The sequence below is a fragment of the Macrosteles quadrilineatus genome, unplaced genomic scaffold (genome assembly GCF_028750875.1).
Source record: "Macrosteles quadrilineatus isolate MER2022 unplaced genomic scaffold, UCM_ALF_1.0 Scaffold_3__2_contigs__length_128488019, whole genome shotgun sequence".
In the NCBI taxonomy this organism is placed as follows: Eukaryota; Metazoa; Arthropoda; class Insecta; order Hemiptera; family Cicadellidae; genus Macrosteles; species Macrosteles quadrilineatus.
In genome coordinates, this window is record NW_026542596.1 from 123,325,913 (window position 1) to 123,336,401 (window position 10,489).

Below are 10,489 nucleotides of genomic sequence, written 5' to 3' on the forward strand. Positions count from 1 at the left end.
ATTGACGTTTGTTATATAAGAAGTATAAGAATAACAATCCTTAGTTTCGTTTCTATCCTGCTCATAAGTGTTACATTAATTTTAAGTATTTTGAACATGAAAGTCACTAAATACGTTTTCTATTAATCCAACATTTAAGTTTGAACACTAATGGAATCTGGTGCTTACGATTCCTAAATATTGTTACTATAAATGTACTTATCGCTTATGTTTTTGTTATCAAGATAGTGATTAAATTGTGATTTCTAACTCAAAACTACAAAAAATCATTCCATGTGATAGTTTTAAGCTCAAAAGTTGCTCAAAATTCAGTTGACAAGGGATCCTGACTCCACCACTGTAAATATCTCCTTTGTACATGACAAATTCTGTAGTTATTTATTATGTTTATATTTATGTATTAGTTAGACCCTGTTTGTACATAGAGAGTTTGGAGTTTATTTATGTACGAGAATGGAACGCGTCTAAGCTGTTGTTGTCCATAGCTTTAGTGACATTAAGTCTGAACATAATTCTAAAAACAAGTCACAAGAACAGTAATGTAATGTACCAATCACCATAATCGTATGGTTACCACTGACTCTACCTTAGCACTAACCATGACAAGGGGTCCCCCAGGGCTTTCTGATTAACCTCATGTCAAAATTGTAATAGATTTAACAGGCCTTTCAATTTTAAAAGCAAAATCAAATCCATTTCTGCAAATAAAAAATATTGGAAGTGGAACAATTTGGAATTAGTTTTGTATACCGATACTAAATTAATTCTGAAACGTTCTTTCTCAGTTTTATCTCCTCCTCATAAAATGTCTTTAAACTAATATTTTTAAACCTAAAGATGTACGGTAATAATCACAAGTAAGAAAAAAAACATTAAACCAATCAGACGACCCTGGTGGACTCCTTAACTCCGTAAACTAAACTAATGCAACATTCCTCAGGGCAAACCTCAGATCTTGTGACATTGTACAAATTGTTCAATACTTTTGTATTGTTTTGTACTCTACTATGTATTGTACTGTATCAATAAGATTCTAGTCAACCATGTTGTACATTTACTGTAGAGGATATGAGCTGCACCTTTGTGCCTTATGTTAAATATGCTCATACACTTTTTATATGTTATTGTATTCAATAAACATGTTACAAAACATTTCAGTTTATGCTTTAATTATTCTCTCCTGCAGTGTGTATTTAATTTTGTAGAAAGTAATGATGGAGTTCTTATTCAAATGTTTTCAGAGTTGAAATAAAATGGTAATATCAAGAAATATTCAGGGCTGATCAATGTAAAATTTAATGTCAAATATTGATGGGATGACAAAAATATCAAACTGTTGATAAAAAACTGACTCTATTCTGGAATAGACAAATTTATTCCAAACTACTTGAATCCTGTTCGATACAGTTTCTAGCCAAATGCTATATATATAAGCTAGTTAGAGTCTTTCTTAATTAATGACATTGTTAATATAATATTGATAGTCAACGGTTGGATAAACCCTCATACGTTAAGATTAATAAAATGGGAGATTTAGGCCTATATAGAATATCTAATAAAGTGGTTTAAATACCTTATTCTGACAATACGGTTGTTGTATTCCACAACTAGTTTCAACCTGCTAGGATGTCATCATCAGGTTAGTACAAGGATGATATTACGTCATACACACCTGATGATGACCTCTTAGAAGGTTGAAACTAGTTGTGGAATACAACAATCGGATTGCCAGAATAAGGTATTTAAACCACTTTCATTAGTTATTATTCGCAATCCGGAGGCTACTCATACCACAATGAACCTAGACTATGTTTTATGCAATAAATACCACAGATTATTAAAGAGCTTAGGAAGATTTATGTAAACAGGATTTCACAGAATTAGAACTTGATTAGAAATCATTCTACACACAACTTCTTCCTGCATTATAGATATGTGACGTGTGTAAGAAATGTTGATAAAACGTCGTTATTGACATAGGGCAGATTGCCAAATACATGTGGAATTAAATGCAAAGTAAGAAAACAAAAGATGTAAAAGTAAGAGCTATACCATAGATAAAGGTACTATGTTTTATCTATAGCTATACTGAACTGAATTGATAATTTCAAGTACTCAAAAATGTAAAAATAAAACTTTGCTACCGGCAACAGTATCCAAACTATTAATTCAAGGAGCAGATGATACAATAGACAAACATAAGATATCTCCATTTTATGTTAAAAGAGTTCAGGATAAACTTATGCTCAACTTGCTTAAAAATATAAGTTGCTTGGATCTGGTGTTATTGGGCTTTACATTTTCGTCAGATCAGTTTGTAAACAAAGTGAAAGTGGCAGTCTAGGTGGCCTGAGTAAGGTCAGGGTGATGCGGGCACTAGACACTGGACAGCCCCTCACCCCAATGTTTTGGCTCCAAGTCAAAACCTTCATTGCCGCCTATCTGGACTATCAAGGTTCTTCTTACTACTCATTTGGATGTTGAAACTAATTAAAAGATCCAAATAAAAGTTTATGATTTGTAGTTTACAGATAAAATCCTTAAATTAGCTACATACTAAGATTTGTACGTTATTTTCATTGCTGTACTACATACAAGGATATCATACTGTAGTTAATTTGAATTCGAATTTTCACACCGTCTTGTTATCACTGACTGACATTATATGCCCAAAATAGTACTATACATTAAAATATAATTGATTATAAAAAGTGATTTCACATATTATATTCACAAATCCAGGGTGTAGTGTTTATTGACTTTTAAGTTTTTGATCTTCTAAAAACTGGAATAAATGAGCATAAAAGTGTCCGAATATATTTCTTTTATTGTTGTTTTAAGTATACAAATTAAATTAAATATATTGAACGGTTTTGTTACAAAGTTGTAAACTACAAATATCATTTTACAAATTACCTATTCACTTAGAGAACTATTTCCTTTGTATACGTATACGAAGGAAATTATACTACTTTATAAACCTTAATAAAGTTCTAAAATATCCTGAACATTTCGATTGGCTAATTGTGTGAAAATGAAGCTTGATTAATCAATAGAAAATATGGTGGTAGTATGCACACCAGTAAACACTTTATTTTCCTACATTCACCCAATAAAGTTGGCTTCATTACACTGATTATAGTACCGAAAGCTGCTAATTGATGTATTTACTTAATTTGGCGCACACCAGTATTCCAACCAAACAACACAAAACAGCGTAGTTTTATTATGCACGTAATCCGTGTACGCTTGAAAATGGGTTGGCAGCACTTAAAGATAAAACTAATATGATCAGCTGATTGACTATTGACAATCGGATCGTGTTTATATTCAATTTTCTTTTAACGCTTAGTTTGAACATAACCTAAAGTGTAGTATTTGAAAGAATAATATTATAAGTGGGCCTAACATATTTGAGAATAATGAACTCAGTGATTGTGAATATATGTGTACACCAGAAGAAATATGTAGAAGAAACTGCAAAACATGTTTCATTAAACCTGTTTCCTGAAAAATGAAGAAAGAAGTACGGTATGAACGATCATACGAACTGTTTTCTTCTTGGTGCGTAGGTAAGAAAGATACAAACTTACTTGGTTATTTTGTTAATACTGATTGTTACCGTTTATAAGTCTACTCATGAAAATAAGTGACACCTAAAGATACTACGACTACAATCAGCTGGTGCAGTGTTTCCCATTCCGTTCAACACTTGGGTTTAACCTAAAAAAACGTGTTGTATTGTGTTTGAAAGACTAATTATTTATATGTTTTATAGTGACTGTAGGAAAAGGATTAATGTGTGACACGAGCGCAAATGGCCTTTGCTCACTAGTTACACAAATAACTATTTATTTCTGAATATCTATTTCCTATCCGTTATTGAGCATCCCATTTTAATCTTACACGAACTGAAGCGGACCTGCATGTTCTTTGCTCGCCGCTCGCTGCATGTTATGTCCTTTGGTCCTTATCCTGAACCTGATGCTCTAAGGTCGCAGTCGCACGTCATGCGGGTAGTCCACCGCCAAAAGTTTGCTCTAACCTTGGACCTCAATACCCAAACAAGGACGATATGTTCTGGTAATAAGGAAAGCACAGACATGATTTAATATTGACTTTAAAGACAGATGTTGGCATGCAAATTAGGACATGTCTTATACAAATTACACACACTTTGATTGAATTAAATAGGTTGTGATTTGAGGATTGTATAGCATGATGGGTTGTATAACTTTGTTTGATTGCGTTGTAGGTACTGGTTGGCTTTACCACAGTTATATGGGATGTACCATAAAAAAACCTTTTGTTTATAAAATTATGTGATTATGTTATTTACTAAACTATTACCGTTATTATTAGGTTCGGATTAATATGAAGGCTTCATTATACTTAGATTTATTTTTTTTTACATATCCCTACGTAAAAATTCTTGTATAAAGACCACTTGTGCAAGAGACCCTTTAAAGTGCTAACCGCTTCTAATTTCCACCAGAGTACGTATAGACGTGTTTCCAACTCAAATAATCAATTAGCCAATCTCAGCTAGTTTTAAATTTGACACAGTAGGAATTGTATATAACCTTGGATTTTAATATTACCAATTTAATTTTAATGCTAACAACTTATTTAATGTCTTTTGTCAAGAAAAAGTGTGTGTGTTAAATTTTCTCATCTAAATTTGACTTTAAAGCGAAAGGAGTGTATTTATGCATTTATTAAATTTTTTTTTATATTTTTTCGTCTACCATAGTGTATATTTAAGTTTATTCGCTTGTTTGAATTTATATTGAAAATTCTTAATATCAATAGGAGTATGTAGACAATCTCAATACGTGATGCAAACTGATTAAATTTAAAACATAAATCACATTTACAAAAATGCATTACTTTTAGAAGGAGACTTACTTGTACAACATCACGTAGCAAGTTATAAATTGACTTTCTCATGTTCATCTTGTATATCACATCACTATGTATGCACTATGCTGTATAGTGTATAACTCGCTATTTATCTGCACGACTATTGTTTAGTCTAGCAACTGTAGTAGAAGGCTACAGCAAGGCGCCACGGAGCCGCAATATCAACTCTGTGTCACTATTGCCTAACCTGCGCCGTCACTGCTCACTGTTGCTGCTGCCTTCGCTGTACAAAGAGTAACAACACTGTAATTTACATGTTAATTATTACTCTACTCAAATGTATTATCATTTATTGCAAGTTTAGGCAGTAATAATGTAATGTTTAGGCTAAGCTCTATAGTCTATATTATGGATGTATCAATTTTATTGTATTTGTATTGAAAATCACGTAGAATATAAACACTGTACTCTAAGGTTTTCATATATATAGGAATGCGTAAGTTTCCTAAGTCAAAATGTCATTCAGTTAAAATTAAGAGATTATCAGTACTATTAAATAAAAATAATACATTCGCTGCACTATGTAACAAGTATCATTAGTATGTAATAAGTAAATCCAGTGCTAAGAATATTAACTGTGTTTTGCATACATACAAATATCAGATTCGCTCAATTGTGTATTGCTTATGCTTATTAATAACTTTGACTCTTGATACAACTACATTACATTAAATCCCAATTTTAACCCTAACAGTCACGAACTTTCAAATTAAGAACATGTTTTTGTTTTTAGCCTTTTTAATCTATATTTTTAACGATTTTTGGCACTTTAAGATCAAAAAAACCTTACACCTTATCAGAGTAATCATTCGTCCTGTATAGGATGCTTTGACTGAGGGAGGGTATTTATTTTTTTAAATATATTTTACAATTTTAAATCCCTGAATTATTGTACTGTAATATTGATTGAAAACAGTTTTTTTTAAATAACTATAACATAAAAAAATCTAAATTAAGCTCAAATCAAGACAAAAACATTTCATAAGAAAATGGGCCTTTTTGTACGTTTTTTTTTTTATAATAACTCCTAAACTGTACATGCTGGACAAATATGGTTTATTACTATTTTTAGTGTAGATTCTGATGTATAATGAGACAATATAAGAGGAGTCCATCATGATTTAAACCATATAAAAAAAATAAAAGACAATTTTGCGTATAAAAGGTATTTTTTTATATATTTTTTTTTGTTGAATATTAATGTTCTTCATTCTTTTGCTTGAAACTTGTTTACCAACAAATTAATTTAGAATAGTGGAGAATTGTGATGATACTTCTGTGGAGCATTGAAAGGTTCCTACTACCTAAGCTGACTATTTCTTTTTTCTCAAATGATCTAATCCACCATGCGCCTCTCTCTGCAACGTTCTCGACGTTCAACAGGATGCACTTGCACTTGTCAGGATGCAGTGTAAAGTGCATAAAGTGCATCAGGGTGCGTCTGCTATTCGTCTTTTCTAAATAGCTAGTTCTACTATCTCTACTGTTGCCGCTTTGAAGAGGGTTTTGTTAAACATCCGCTCAAGCTTAATGTCAGTCTTGAAATATTTTATATGTACGAGTGTTAACCTCCACAATTGCAGTGTATGATTATAACACTATTCAAACATTACCTCTAATATTCGACCTACATATAATCTAAGCTGGTGATTACAGCAATCGTCATAGCTATGGGGCTTCGCAAATCACGATATCTATGTCACTTTAGTTTTGTCGCCTGAGATTAATCAAGAATCGCACCTGAAGACGCAACCCCTAGCAGGAAGCAGGATACTCGTCTTATTATCGTTGTTCTTGTTCTAATTCTACTTTTAATCAGGTTAGTAAGCCGATAAATGAATGGATAGGTTCCTAATCCTAAACAACCATTTCGAAATACAGCAGAGATACATATTGTATGGGTCAATACATTCTAATGAACAGCAATTTACTTTAAAATAAGAAAACATTGTAGATTTATTACTAATTTACCCACCCCTATTTGAAGGTGAGCTCGATTTACGGCAGTATTTCTGCCAATGCTCAAGAAATGCATTTCTAGAGGATTTCGTTTAGAGTGTCTATAGGTGGGAGGTAGGTTTTAATGTAATAGTTTCAATCATTTCTCAGCATACCATTTTTTATTTAATGTTTGAATGTTGACCACTTGAACAGTTAAAATCCTGTAAACACGACAAACCAATATCCCTGTATATTCTGCTACAATAATTGAAAATCAAGATAGTTCAACGAGGACATGGAGAGAACAAATATCTTTCAACAGCAAAGAAATGTTTTTTAAATTGCAGAGGGTTTCGAAGAGAGTATGGTCAGGTTTGCAGGCAAGTTTACGATATCTCGCCTTTCAAGGCAATCAAATATTTTTTGAATTAAAAGCTTTCACTTATCCCAGAACCAATTTACAGTGAGCCAATACCCCTACTTCTACTCCAGCAAATAATTATTGATAAAAATCCGTTGAAGTCATTGAACCACTAGTGGTTTTAATTCGACCACTAGAGCGGTTCAATGGTGGCATGCAGAGAACAAACGTCTCAAAATTTGGAAGTGGAATGGGAATCGAATGAGTCCCTGTTGCGTCTACCCGGGAAACAACGAGGTGGATTTAATTGCGCTGCTGCCCGCGGATCAAGGTCACCGCCTCCCCTAGGACCATGGGTGGGGGAGGGTGGAATGTACTGGAGGGTGTAGGGGTGCCACCCCGACTCGCGTGCCTACAGTCTGTCCACTGCAAGATGTCATACTATAGTCTGTCCTGCAGAAGATCGTCCCACCAGGTGTCTCCAAGTATTTAAAAAGAGGTCGAAATTCCTGCAAGAAGTCGGCATCAGGTAGTGGTGAATGGCCTTTGATGAATAGGTCTGTGGTGAGGTGTAGAAAATAATCTCGCCAAAGGCCAGTTCCGTGTTAATAAATTATGTCCTAGACGTAAGTGTTTTGTACTACACAAGTTTCAAATCTTAGTATAGAGTAGAGTCCATTTATATTTTAGTAAAGTTCACTGCTGCTATCGTTGAGTTTGTTTATGGCCATCCTACACGGAGGAACAATTAAAATGTAAGTATTGATAATTGAATAAACATTAATACAACTATATTGAGTTATCCTGAATTGTATGGATAATCTTATTGTCGTACTGTACTCTAATATACAGTTTAAAGACATACTTGTTTACATTTCTCCAAAATAATATAAGTACAAATCTCTATTAAATCAATTAAAAGTATTACAAACTAAATTCCTAAGTTCCACATACAATAAGCGTAATATTCGTAATAGATAACTCATTAATCGTGGTTTTATAGATTTTTTAAATAAAATTGGTGTTTATTGTTTGCCAATTTCAAAAAGAACATTATGTAATATATGTATATTTTTATTAAAACTGTGCTTTTATTGCTTCTTCGCTTCTTCAAACTTATTTTACGCTGTTTCTTCGCTCAAACTTATTAGCAAATTTCCCTATAGGGAAGTAGCTATTACCGTAGGTGGTTATGTCCTATTCCGCCCGAGTTTTATTTCGCCCGGAGCCTAATTACTCCCAATTCGCCCGCGGTCCCAGATTAACCCCTATAATCCTCCGCTTTACCTGCGTCAGGAGTCCTATTCCATCCACGGTGGCGAAGCCCCGCCTCCTAGGACCCCACCCACCCCCAACTATGTAAAAGCCCTCCCCTACCCATCACCCCGTTATCCACCTCCGACTACACGGTTATTTAAGCTTAAAATATTTATTTGACAAACCAGACAAACCAAGCGAATTTCCTTTATATTAATGTAAAGTTTAAACACGAAATTTTAAGCATTAAAATATAAAGGGGCATGTGCCCTTATTGATGTAGCCGTTGTAAAGATATGTTAAATCTTTATAATCTGGAACTTTCCTTTGCGTTGAAACGCTTCAACAGTGATATTGATACATGTTTACGACATAACAGATTAATAAAATTTGCTACCTATGTGCTGTTAGTTACTGTATGTTTGTCTCACTATCCAAAATGTGCAAATAAGCAATTTAATTATTTTAAATATTGCGTTTAACGGCAAACAGAAACATATGATAACACTGCAATCTAAGACATGGCCAAACAAAGTCCACTACTTAGCGGCTTCTAGTGTTAAATACCCAACTGCACACCTTTGAGTTTTCTTTATTATGCAATGTAAAAAATTCACCTATTGGGTTTGATGATGATTGGAGTGTCGAATCGAACTCGATCACCATTTGCTATCTTTTATGTAAATTTATCGTCTGATGAGATAACAGTATGAGAGCGCAAAAGTTTTAAGTGTTATTAGAAAAATGTTTTTTTTTACTTTTCGTATACAATGTAATGTAGTAGTTTATGCAAGGAATGCGTTAAGATAGTGTCGTTTATTTACTCTTTTTACGCGAGTTGCGTACACTTAGACTAGTAAAATTGTTGGTTAACCTAGAAGTAATTGTAATATAATTTCTATCGATGGATTCTTATGTAAAAATGGCTGAAAAAACTATGGTGAAAAGTCTACCACTCTACGGAGGTGCGTTGGCCTTGTATGAAAGGTTTTTCAAAATGGCTACCGGAAATATTTATGTTTTTAGCCAATAAGTCCTAAACTATTACAGGTAGCTTAAATAAGTAAATGAGTAAATTTTAAAGAATTAAATTGCGCAACTTTTGGTATATAATAAGTTAAGTTAAGGTAAGTACTTACATTCTTACAAGAAAATAATGTTGTCAAACAATTTTAATAACTTATTGTAATTAAGGGAAATTTTGAGCTATGGGTTTCAACTTGGTAACAATGATTGTTTTGTTCCAGCTGAGAGTTCTAATTGTTGTTGGTAATATTTTAACATGTTTTTAGTTTACTTTCATTAGTTTCATGTTAATCCCCCTTAGTATGACGATTATAAAATAGAAAAATGAATATCGAAACCTGTTTTATTTATTTGTGAACATATTATACACGACAGATTGTGAGGTGTCATATCTCACTGAAAAAGGAATTGAAGCAATACAACGACCTGTAAGGCAAGGAAAATAACTGAATTCCATGTAATTGTTTGTCAAAAAGTTCATAGTTCATAGTTCATAGTGTCAAAGTTGCGCAATTTAATTCTTTAAAATTTACTCATTTACTTATTTATGCTACCTGTAATAGTTTAGGACTTATTGGCTAAAAACATAAATATTTCCGGTAGCCATTTTGAAAAACCTTTCATACAAGGCCAACGCACCTCCGTAGAGTAGTAGATTTTTCACCATAGTTTTTTCAGCCATTTTTACATAAGAATCCATTGATAGAAATTATATTACAATTACTTCTAGGTTAACCAACAATTTTACTAGTCTTAGTGTACGCAACTCGCGTAAAAAGAGTAAACGACACTATCTTGACGCATTCCTTGCATAAACTACTACATTACATTGTATACGAAAAGTAAAAAAAAATTGTCTAATAACACTTAAAACTTTTGCGCTCTCATACTGTTATCTCATCAGACGATAAATTTACATAAAAGATAGCAAATGGTGATCGAGTTCGATTCGACACTCCAATCATCATCAAAACCAATAGG